Raw genomic sequence first — 13,290 nt, 5'->3', positions numbered from 1 at the left:
CAGTACACAGTACAATGAGTACAATGGCCAATGTGTTTTCAGAGAACATTACATGTTTCATTTACAAACAGCACATAATGTCAAGACAAAAGACACACACACACATAACATGCATATAGTACTCCATCGTTTACAACAAAAAGGGTTCCAGTTGATCCAATCAATAGAACAGCTCTTACTCACAAAATTAACATTCAAGTGGCTGACCACTCCATCTACACGTGTACCCCTAATGTGGTTCTCAGAGAGATTCAGCGTGACACAGAGTGTGACAAGGCTGGCCCTTTGAATTACTGGTACTACTCATTTTTGCCAGCTGAGTGGACTGGAGCAATGTGAAATAAAGTGTCTTGCTCAAGGACATGTGTTGTTGGGAATTGAATTCACAACCTTATGATTGTGTGCCAAATACCCCTAACCTCTAAGTTACACATCTTCACAAACATACATATACATATATAATGGACATCTTTAAGTTTCCAACTTTGAAGTCTACACACAATGCTTTGGTAAGCTTGGAGGTACAATGGAAAACATTTGTATAGTTGATTAACCCTTTCGTTAGCAACGAGAAATGAAATATGCTTTACTCAAGAACATGTGTCGCCTGGTCCAGGAATTGAAACTGCAATCTCACAATCACAAGTCCAACACCCAAACCACTAAGCCATGCACTTCCACAAGTAAAGGGGTATGTCTACTTATGGTACACAGTGTATATGTGCTGAGACATATTAGATTTTCTGGCTGGATTGTCAAACATGACCAACTGAGACCAATGGATATTATCCAACCATCCCACCCTTGATCTACCCGCTAGATCTCCAGTCAAGTCAGCTCAGTTAGAAGAATCCATCTTGTGATTCTTTCCTGCGACAATCTAATCACATTAATGACTTGTGCGTATATTATAGTCGCACAATGAAATACCACGTCCCTAAAAGTCATTAATATTTACATACCAGCTTCCAGGAATGCATTTAATATGTAAAATTGGTATATCCAATAGCCATACACAGCTATATATAGTGGGTATTTAAGCAATGCGTTCAAGGATGATTTATGGGTTAGATGGGTGCTGATGAACGGGGGGAAAACCCCTGAAATATGGCATACATGCCCATTGCCCATTTTTCATCTTTGATCTCATTGTTTGTTTATACAGAGATGTACTTGCATAGCAAGTGACTTGATCTGAGATCATGTGCCAGAACAAAAACAATTGCAGTGTGGAAGGTGTTTATAAGCCATTTAAGAAACACACAGAAACCATTAGATTCACTTCAACTTTTAAATTTAATTTGCCAAAATACTTTCGTCGCTCTGAGACTGTGATCTGTTCACTGACAAAATTCCCGTGCTGCATCAGAGATGCAGTGAACAGGTCACGATCTCAAGGCGAAGAAAATATTTTGGCAAATTAAATTTAAATGTTGAAGTGAATCTAACAGTTTTTGTGTGTTTCTTAATGGCTTATAAACACCTTCCATGCTGCAATTGTATATGTATATATATATATATATATGATAAATAAAAGACGAAAGATGGAAGATACTAGAATTTTTATTAATCCCTACAATTGTTTCATATTTTGTAAGTGCTTTTGCAATTTACAGTTTTTCATATACACATGTTATGGACTTATCTGTACAGAGGAAGTTGTTTTTAATAGCATTTTAATTTCAAATTTAGAATTCTTAAAATGTATTCATTTTCCCCCTATGTGAAACAAGGTGGAAAAAATAGTACTCAAATACCAGAGGTAGAGTAATATGCTTTATTTATATTAATAAAACTGCTAAGATATCACAAAAATTGTTACTCAGTGTTTCATGTAACTGTTTGTCAGACAGTGTTGGTTTAGAATGGAACAAAATATGGTTATATAACCATATTTTGTTCCATTCTAAATCAAAACTGTCTGACGGACAGGAACATGAAACTCTGAGTAACGGTTTCTGTGATGTCTTTGCAGCTTTATTAATAAATCATCATCATCGTTTAACGTCTGCTTTCCATGCTAGCATGGGTTGGACGATTTGACTGAGGACTGGCAAACCAGATAGCTACACCAGGCTCCAATCTGATCTGGTAGAGTTTCTACAGCTGGATGCCCTTCCTAACGCCAAACACTCCAAGAGTGTAGTGGGTGCTTTTACATGCCACCAGCACAAGGGCCAGTCAGGCGGTACTGGCAACGGCCATGCTCAAAATGGTGTTTTTTACGTGCCACCTGCACAGGAGCCAGTCCAGTGGCACTGGCAACGACCTCACTTGAATATTTTTTCAAGTGCCAGTAAGGTGACGCTGATAACGATCACACTCAAATGGTGCTATTTACGTATGTATATATACTCTTACTCTTTTACTTGTTTCAGTCATTTGACTGCGGCCATGCTGGAGCACCTTCTTTAGTCGAGCAAATCGACCTCAGGACTTATTCTTTGTAAGCCTAGTACTTATTCTATCGGTTTCTTTTTGCTGAACCGCTAAGTTACGGGGACGTAAACACACCACCATCGGTTGTCAAGCGATGTAGGGGGGACAAACACAGACACACATATATATATATACATATATACGATGGGATTCTTTCAGTTTCCGTCTACCAAATCCACTCACAAGGCTTTGGTCGGTCCGAGGCTATAGTAGAAGACACTTGCCCAAGATGCCACGCAGTGGGACTGAACCCGAAACCATTTGACTGGTAAGCAAATTACTTACCACACAGCCACTCCTGCACCTATATATATATATATAAATATATATATATATATATATATATATATATACACCCCCACACACATATATATATATATATACATAAACCAGCCCATTAAAAGATCAGAATATACAGAACCTTAGTTCTGAATACCCCCTTGTACAGCTCAGGGTTGTAGGTTATCTTTAAACCTATCAACATCACCTACAACTCCTTGAGCAACAGCATCACCCTTCACATCATCCTCAGCATCTGCTAAAATGGCTTTGTCATTAGCAACAGTCCCAGAGCAGGCAAAAGTCACCAGTATTGAAGCAACTCTGCTGAAGAGACTGCTACGTGGGGCAGGACACTTCACTGAGATGGAGGACCATTATCAACTTCCCTAGATCATGCCTATTGACAAACTCTCTTCTGGTCAGTGTGATAAAGGAACACCAAAGAAGGGGCACAAAGACCCCCTAAAGAAATCCTTTGGTTCCGACCAGTGACCATTTCCAGTGGTCAGTTCTTGCAGCTGACCATGAAGCCCGACATCTCAATGTCCACTGAGCAACAGCCTCCTTTGAAGATGGCCACAGGACCATCCTTGCAGATGAGAGAAAATGGAGGAAAAACAAGGACACTATGATCAGTCCGTTTCCACATGACTATCACACTCATCAGGTCTCAGTAAGCTTGCAACAGACATGGTCATCCCACTTTCGTAAATTTTCAGTCATGAAGCCAAGCCATCATATGTGTGTGCACATGCATGTGTTTGTGTGTATATACATACATATATAGATAGATAATTAACATAATGTGGTAAAAATTTGATATTAATTAATATCAATTTAATACCAGGAAACTAGCACATTAAAAGAATCAGAAGGCTCTTGAAAAAAATTTTTTCGAGATCCTAAAAGGATTATAGTACTTGTGTATATAAGATTGACCAGTGACCGGTCTGTCAAAATGCTAGAAGAAGCTCACTTAAAAATTCTCAAATACGGATTCAGCGGAGCAAAAACAGGTGGGCTAGACCAGTGAAAATTGTACATACCTCGATTATCTGCAGACTATAGTTTCAAAATCAACATTTTCAAAATAAAAATGTCTATTTATCTTCAGTACAGATTGCCGATATTTTTACAATCGAACAGAATCTCGTGCTAGTTGTCTTCAACTAGTGAAAGCGTGCACGTGATTCTATCCATTATGAATCCGTATTTGAGAATTTTTAAGTGAGCACCTTCTAGCATTTTGACAGACCGGTCACTGGTCAATCTTATATAGATAGATAGATAGATAGATAGATAGATACATATATATCATCATCATCATCGTTTAACCTTCGCTTTCCATGCTGGCATGGGTTGGACAGTTTGACTGAGGGCTGGCGAGCCAGATGGCTGCACCAAGCTCCAATCTGATCTGGCAGAGTTTCTACAGCTGGATGGCCTTCCTAACGCCAACCACTCCAAGAGTGTAGTGGGTGCTTTTACAGGCCACCAGCACGAGGACCAGTCAGACAGTACTGGCATAGTTATATATATATATGCACACACACACACATACATTCACATACAATATGCCTATATATATACACAGACACACACATATATATATATTCACATACAGTGCATGAGTATATATATATATATATATATATATATATATATTTATTTATTTAGATATATATAAAGATTCAAATAAATGTTACAAACCTCATTATGGGATAATAAAAGCCAATGAATATATTGGTTTATTAATTATTACAAGAAGTGTTGAATATTACAATTAATATTCAAGTGTAAGGTAACTGGGTAAACTGGGGGGGGGGGTTATGAATTGGAACAGCTGTCAGAGATGATGTCCTATTTTATAATTATAAATTATTATTAATTTAATTATCTCTGTTTTCTTATATATATATATACATATATATATATAGATAGATATATAGAGAGATAGATAGATGGATGGATGGATGGATGGATACAAAGACAGGTAGACTGACAAATAGACAGACTGATAGAGAGATAGATAGATAGATAGATAGATAGATAGATAGATAGACAGACCGATAGATAGATAGATAGATAGTGAGACAGATTTAGACAGACAGACAGACAGATAGATAGCTAGTGAGATAGAGTGAGACAGATAGAGAGAGAGAGAGAGAGAGAGAGAGACAGACAGACAGACAGACAGACAGATAGATAGATAGATAGATAGATAGATAGATAGATCGGTTTCACATAAAAAGCACCCATGCGAGTGCCACGTATAAAGTGCCAGTGTCAGGTGTAAAGCATTGGCGGTGGTGCCACATAAAAAGCACCCCACACACTTTGTAAAGTGGTTGGTGTTAGGAAGGGCATCCAGCCAGAGGAACCATGCCAAAACAGACAATTGAAGCCCGGTCAGCTCTTCAGCTGGCCACCTCCTGTCAAAGCGTCCAACCCATGACAGCATGGAGAACAGACGTTAAATGAAGATGGAGATGATATTTGTGTAGGTATGGCTGTATAGTTAGGAAGCTCGCTTGACAACTACGTGGTTTCGGGTTCAATCCTACATGCCACCTTGGGCAAATGTCTAATATAGCTCCGGGCTGTCTGATACCTAATAAATAAATTTGGTAACGGGAATTATGTAAAAACCCGTCATATACTTGACAAAAGGAAACGGTTAGTTTACTTGCCAGTAACTTAGTGGTTCGGTAAAATGATCGATAAAATAAAAACCATACTTTAAAAAGCGTATGCAGTAGGGCAGTTTTTTATTTTCTTGTGTCCAGGATTGGTCGTAGTACAATGACTAAAACGAGTACAAGACAGAAAATAGAACATACACTGTACACTTAGCTCGCCAGTATGCTCGGTAAACTTCAAGTGATTGCTACACGGAGAGATCGGGTTTCGTATCAAGAAAGAATATCACTCTTAATGAAAATCTAGGGAAGAATCAGCTATCTTTTATGTGTATGTGCATGCGCGCGCGTTTGCATAGTATGGTCACTCTTAAAAAGACCTTCAGGTCGAAACGGCCTTTGTATGACCTCTCGAATATAAAAAAATATATATATATATATATTTATAACATAACATTCGTACCTTATACAGAATACCAAATTTGAAAATACTTCGTTCGAATCTAATCAACGTAAAAAAGCACACACACACATGTAAAAGAAGAAAGCACACACACACAGTATATATATATATATATATATATATATATATATATATATATATATATATATATATATATATATAAAGCTAACACTATATGTATGTAGTATGCAATGGGGCCGATTTTTTTCTTTCCTTGTGCCCTGGATGGTTGCAGTAAAAGACCATCCGCGATGGATACTTAAATAATATTACATATATATATATATATATATATATATATATATATATACATACATACACAGACCATGGTGCTTTAGCATCAATGAAAACGATTGTTTTTTAATTGCCAGGGGTTAAATTCGAAGGATATGGATAACTAAGTTTTGCTTCCGTTGTTTAATTAGGTTTAAATGTTGCCAATAATTATCAAATTAATGAATCCTCCACCACCAACGCAGTAATTTAGAGAAAAAATTTTTTATTGGGGTCCCATATGTTAGGAAAGAATATAAGCCAATTTTATTCACCCACTTCTAGACAGGTTAGAGTTTATCAACATTGTGTGGATGAACGGTAAACTTAGTCCCGAAAAGAAAGGTACCCCTTTTTTTTTTCTGATTAAGTTCGAATAATACCTTTTAACGATCACAGGGTAAGGGTTTAAATCGACCGTAGTACATTACTGGTATTTATTTTGATCGAGCCTGGATGAATGAAAGACAAAAAACGTCTCAGTGAAATTTAAACTCAGTTGATGCGAAGGAAAGTAAATACAATGTTGCAAAGAGCTTCGTCACTTAATGTCACAAAAAGCAAAACAAAAACATACATATTCTATTTGTGACGACCGTTTCTCGAAGTCCCGTAAGCAAGTGGATAGTAGAGACACCACAGTGAACTGCGTACTAAGTATGAACTATTTCTATGCAGAACATTTCGAGAGGACGAGACTGATGGAATACGAACCTTATATCCTTTGGTCAGCAGTCTGAGTGACACCGCACTAACTAGGTCAGCTGCAGCTGTCATTAGCAAATGTAGTTCGCGGTAAATGGGAGAAAGAGTTTGTCCACTGCATATACTGATGGCCAGTAGGCAAACCACAAGCATTCATTTCTGAGATTATGAATTGATATCACAATGAGAGAAAACGTCTCTGCTGTTTCTTCTTAAATATGTAGTCACTGATCTTATGATTTGCAGTATGAATAAAAAGTTTATTTCGTTTTTTGTTTTTCCGAAATTTACCCAATAATAAAAAAAAAACTGATGAATTTCAATCTTATCATTGAAGAATGCAAACGAGAGATTAATATAAAGCTTCATACGCTTTCTTTGTGGCTCTTGACTTCAGGTCACTTTTATGTAATAATAATAATAATAATAATAAAAACACAACCAAAAGAGAAATTGTCAACAGAAAGTGCGACGAAAAGAATATGAAAAAAGGCCAAGACTTGGCGCTTATTCTAACACAGAAATGTGAAATAACAACAATGAACATGAAATTGACAATAGATCTAAAGCGTGCAGTTTGAAATCTGATCGTTTTTAGTTTAGCCACTAAGCGATACAAGGCGTAGAGAGAGAGAGAGAGAAGACGATGAAGAAGAAAAAAAATCGAATGCAAATGGACTGCAATGTATATTTGAAAATGGTAGCAGGCGAAGAAGAAGAAAAAAAAAATATTGAACAACTCTCTCTATATACAACAGCAATAGAACCGAACTGATGGAAGTTAACACATCATATGTCATAAGCACGGACAGACATATCGATGATTCAATTATTATAGGGAATTCCATTTAGTGTATATATATATATATATATATATATTTGAAGTACTTCTTTAAAATTGCATTGCGTAAGATTAAACCAAATATTTTTTTAGAACTTTTACATATATATATATATATATATATATATATATATAGTCTGATGTTTCGTTTTAAATGGAACAGAAAAATATGGAAAGAATAAACTAAATACTAACAATGGTTTGTTTATAATAATGATGATGATAACGATGATTTTATTTATTTATTATTATTATTATTATTATTCCAATAGTGATGCTGATGTTAATAGAGAATAACGTGATTTGATATCAATACTTAATATATATACTTTGGCATTTCTATCATAAAATGACCACACACACACATATATTTATACATACATATAAATATATATATACACACACACTTCATCAAATATAGAAATGTCTTTTCTTTTTCCTTTTTTCATCTAAAAGAGATATTGGTCAGTTGCGTATTTCTATTTATGTGTGTCAATGTGCTAGGAATGAAATATTATTCAAAACGTGTTAATAATGCAATCGAAAATAATAATAATAATAATAATAAAAACCTTTACATATTTAAGTTAGTAGAGGCTGACCAGGTTTTTTTTGTTTTTTTTAGAAATTAAAGCATTAAGTTTGGCAAGAATCGATAGTCTTCACGCTAGAACGATTGCAATACTGTAGAATGATATATACATACATATATATATATATATATATATATATATATATATATATATTTATATATGTATATATGTATATATATATTTATTTATATATGTATATATATATATATATATATATATATATATATATAAATATATATAAATATATATGTATATAAATATATATGTATATATATAAATATATATGTATATATATATATATATATATATATATATACATATATATTTATATATGTATATATATTTATGTGTAACAAAAGGTGTTATTAATAAAGTATTAGGAAAGGACAAGTGAAACATGAGCGTATATGCGACTATTTCGTGGCTTAAGTACGTAGAGGTAAATATATAAATACATCGGTGCGTATAAAATGCGTTGTAACTTCTGTATTAAAAAGCTAGAGATGTGAGGTTTGTGTTTATTGTATGTGGCTGTGGTCCTTTTGATATGGTCAAGTGGCAGTTACAACAAACATGAAAACCGTGTGTTAAGTAGGTATATGATAAGATCAGATCCAGGGCTCTACCTGTGAAAGGGGAAGATGTCTTGGGAATAGAGTTTGTGGCGGCTAACAAAATACACACTCACCATATATATAATGCACTCCAGGCCTTCGCCATCAGACGGTGTAGTTGACAAATTACACGGTGTTAGAGGAATGTGTAAACGAAAAATACATATTCCGGTGGTAAATTTTAACTGTTTGAAAATTAATAAGGCTAGTAAAAAATAAAACGGAGCAACAACATGCAGAATAGAAATATATTATAACTTATGATGGTTAATCAAGAAATTCTTTCGTTTTATTGTGTTTCTTTGTATTTGAATTTCTGAGTAGAAAGCTGTTTGTTCACTATGTGACAGTTAAGGACACACCGGTTTATTTTGCAATACTTGCAAGTGCTTGTGACATTCGATTGAAAGAACTGCTATTTAAGATTGATATATAAAAAAAATAATAAAGGAGAGGGTGACAGAGAAAGACACAAGGCAAAAAAGCTGTCGGGCAAATTTTATTATCAACTATGTAATACATTTATTAACAGATTTCTTGCAGAAAATAATAATAATATTTTTAAATAACAATGCTTACACAAAACAAACTTCTAATTAAAAAAAAATATTTTGCATATATTTTTTTTTCTCGGAGTGGTCAGTAATTACAGATGTTTATTTTAGAATACAATTTTTGTCTTTTTCTTTTTAGTATGTTAATACGGTTGAGTAGGAATTGTCACTATGTTATATAGCTATGCTGCGAATTTAAAACTTTTTTGAAATAAAAAAAAAATAATTAAATAATTCAGTATAAGGTAAAACAAAAATAAAATAAATATAATTTAATTAAGGCTGGGTCATATTGAACCTGGTTCGAAATAGAAGAAAATCTTCTTCAGAATTTACTTTATAGCTGATCAGGTTACATTGACAAACTTAAAACACGTTCGATATCTTGAACTGTTGTTGAAAATGAACAGGCTTTTGGGAAAAAAATATTTATTGCATAACTAATGATTGAAAGGGTTATGAAATCGTTGTTATATCTTTCCAGCTTTAGGTGTACCATAATATTGGATTTGCTGTTCGTTTACTAGTACTAACACTCAGAAAACAGGAAATCATTTCTAATTTGTCTTAATATGCGATGCCTAAGATATTTTCTAGCGACAAATATTGAGTGAAGCCCATGAGACAAGTCTGTTAAGTCGGCAAGCTAAAGCAGCCAGGTCCAGTTTTCGTTCGTCCAACTAGCCAGCGGCTAGCTACTTTCAATGTATTAATGGTGTTCTTACTTAAATTAACTACCCTTCCAAATATTAGCTCGCATTTTATTTTTATTTGTTTAGCTTACATTTACATGGAAAAAAAAACTTCGTGCTTTGAAAATGACCCTTTAACTGTTATATCAAGTTAAGTACTTATTCTCTCAAGTATTATTACAGCTTGCGTGAAATAAAATTTGTTCTTTTACAAGGGATTGTTAAATCATAAAAATGTCAATCTAATTTGGTGGAAATATTCATCATTCCTTCGTTCAAATAATAAACTATAATAAATGAATTGCTTTAAAACTATGTAAATAGTCCAGATTCAAACATGCTGGATATTATAGATAGGACAGGATGATAAATTTAGAAAATTTATTTTATTTTATTATTATTATTTTTTTTTTTTTAGTTTCTGTTGACTTTGTGAATGAAGATTTGCGTAACAAAAAAAAATAAAATAGAATGGAATTAATTAAAACAAAATATAATTTAAAAGACAATCACTCATTGCATTTTAATGAGATATGAGTTCAACTTCATTAAACTAATTTGTCTGCTGTTAATTAATGTGGTAAACTTGAAATGACAGGAAGGAAGGAAGGAAGGAAGGGAGGAAGGAAGGAAACTAAGTGGGGAAGGTAAGAAAGAAAAAAAAAGAAAGAAAAGAGAGAAGAAAAGAAAGAAAGAAAGAAAGAATTCTTCTGGATCAGTGAGTCATGCTGCAAGTTTGTAACATCCGTTATAAACACCACACTGTCACCAACACCACCAGCACTACCACCAACACCTCAAAGTGACAGTTTATACCTTCTTACGCGGAAGATATTAAAAAAAAAAACTTCTATAAGAAATATCATTTAAAGACCATTGAATAATATATACTTCTATATATATATGTGTGTGTGTGTGTTTCCTCGGTTATTTTAGTGTGTAGTAGACATGAAGTGTGTCGTTATAGTGAAGATGGGAAAGAAGAGTTCGCAGGCGAAGGTTTAATTTTTTTGATTGGGACAGTTGCACTAAATGCTGTTGGGAATATGAAACGCTACAGTCTCTTGTAAAATTAATCATTGATTTGTTACATATGCATGAGTCGGGTCAAATTTCGAGAAGGAGCAGCTTATCTCCTATCCCTTTCCTCTGGGCATTATATTTTGGGGGTTCGGGGAAGATATAAACGATTTTCACACAGAAAAAAAAAAAAGCTCCACTATTTTGACAAAGAACACTAGAGGAATAAAACAATGGTTTCATACCTTTTATCAATCATTAAGTGTTATGTAATAATTTTTTTTTCTCCACTTCCAATAACAGAAGCTTTAACCTATAAGTTCTAGAATATCGAAAGTGTTTCAAGTTTGTCAATGTGGCTTTCAAAATTTGGTAGAAGGCCAGCAATTTTGTGGGAGAGGTAAGGCGATTACATCGATCTTCAGTACTCGACTGCTACTTGTTTTATCGACCTCGAAAGGATGAAAGGCAAGGTCGGCCCCCTGCGGTATTTGAACTCAGAACGCATCGTCGGAGGAAATGCCGCCAAGCATTTTTTCCGGTGTGCTAACGATTCTTATTTCTTTATTGCCCACAAGGGGCTAAGCATAGAGGGGACAAACAAGGACAAACAAAGGGATTAAGTCGATTACATCGACCCCAATGCGTAACTGGTACTTAATTTATCGATCTCGAAAGGATGAAAGGCAAAGTCGCCCTCGGCGGAATTTGAACTCAGAACGTAATGGCAGACGAAATGCCGCTAGGCAATTCGCCCGGCGTGCTAACGTTTCTACCAACTCGCCAACTTTTATAACAGTAATAATCGTTGCTACTATAGGCACAAAAGCCAGAAACTTTGAGAAAGGGGGCTAGTCGATAACATCGACCCCAGTACTCAACTGGTACTTAGTTTATAGACCCCGAAAGGATGAAGGGCAAAGTCGACCTCGGCAGAATTTGAGCTAAGAACGTGAAGTCGAAAGAAATGCCGTTAAGCAATTTATCCGGCGCAATAATGATTCTCTCAGCTCGCCGCCTTATTGTGGCTGTGTGGTAAGCTGTTTGCTTTCCAACTACATGGTTCTGGGTTCAGTCCCACTGTTGGCACCTTGGACAAGTGTCTTCTACAATAGCCGCGGGCTGACCAAAGTGTTTTGAGTAAAGCCAGGTGAGTAGAATTGGAAGACGGAAAATGAAAGAAGCCTGTCGTAGACATTGGTGTGTGTGTGTGTGTGTGTGTGTGTCTTTGTGTTTATCCACCAAGATGCTTAACAACCGATGGTGATTTGATTACGTCCCCATATAGCGGTTTATCAGAAGAAACCGATAGAATGAGTACTAGGCTTAAAAATATGAACTGGAGTAAATTTGTTCGATTAGACCCTTCAAGGCGGTGCCCCGATATAGCTGCAATCTAATATATGACTCATGTAAAAGATACATCTTCACTTTCCTTTTCAAATCCTATAGGACGCCATTTTCCATTGTCTCACCTCTACCCATGTCTCGTTCTGAAGTTGCCTCAGAGACTCACGGCTTTACATTTGTTTGTATATTTGCACTCGTACCAATAACTTGTGCCGTGTTTGTTTGCGTATATATATATATATATATATATATATAAAACTTAGATATGTTTCGACCAAAACATTACAGGCCGGATATTGTTGTTTGGGACAGAGGGGCAAAAGTATGGACCATTATAGAGATTAGCTGCCCTGCAGATATAAAAATCTCTTTGAAAATCCAAGAAAAAGAGGATATCGATGGACAACTGCTTCAAAACCTCCAACTTCTATGTCCAGACTATGAATTCATATTCATACCAATAATAATTGGAGCACTAGGTTTTGTTAGTAAATGCTTAAAGGAGAATCTGGATAAACTGGGATTTTCAGAGAGAAATTGACCGGCTGATTCGTATATTACAAGTCCAATCTATTTCAACTCTCCATGGCATAGAAAATGTTAAGAGTCAAATGGAAAACACATGTATCTGCGTTTATCCCTGACAGAACAATAGGTGGTATGAATAGGGAGAGTTTACAGATTCAGTTTCGAATCTCAGGTAGGACCAAGCGAGGTCCCACACATCTCATCACCAGTAATAAATACTTGAATGACGAAATGACGGTCGTAATGATATTTCTTATGACTTATAAACTGTTCAACATTCGTATGTTCTAAAGAGAC

General features: G+C 35.0%; 1 protein-coding gene across 1 annotated transcript in view; it reads right to left on the bottom strand.

The window, feature by feature from the left end:
• LOC106875458 (uncharacterized) overlaps nt 1-9,054 on the bottom strand; it is a 34,645-nt gene extending 25,591 nt beyond the window's left edge. The window contains exon 1 of the mRNA XM_089338404.1: nt 8,924-9,054. The gene's annotated coding sequence lies outside the window, so the exon portion shown is untranslated. The remainder of the gene's footprint in view (nt 1-8,923) is intronic.
• Nucleotides 9,055-13,290: the final 4,236 nt, after the last annotated feature.

The sequence above is a fragment of the Octopus bimaculoides genome, chromosome 20 (genome assembly GCF_046866305.1).
Source record: "Octopus bimaculoides isolate indiv1 chromosome 20, ASM4686630v1, whole genome shotgun sequence".
Taxonomy (NCBI): domain Eukaryota; kingdom Metazoa; phylum Mollusca; class Cephalopoda; order Octopoda; family Octopodidae; genus Octopus; species Octopus bimaculoides.
Note: the sequence above shows the minus strand (reverse complement) of the source record. Positions and strands in the feature narration are given on the sequence as shown.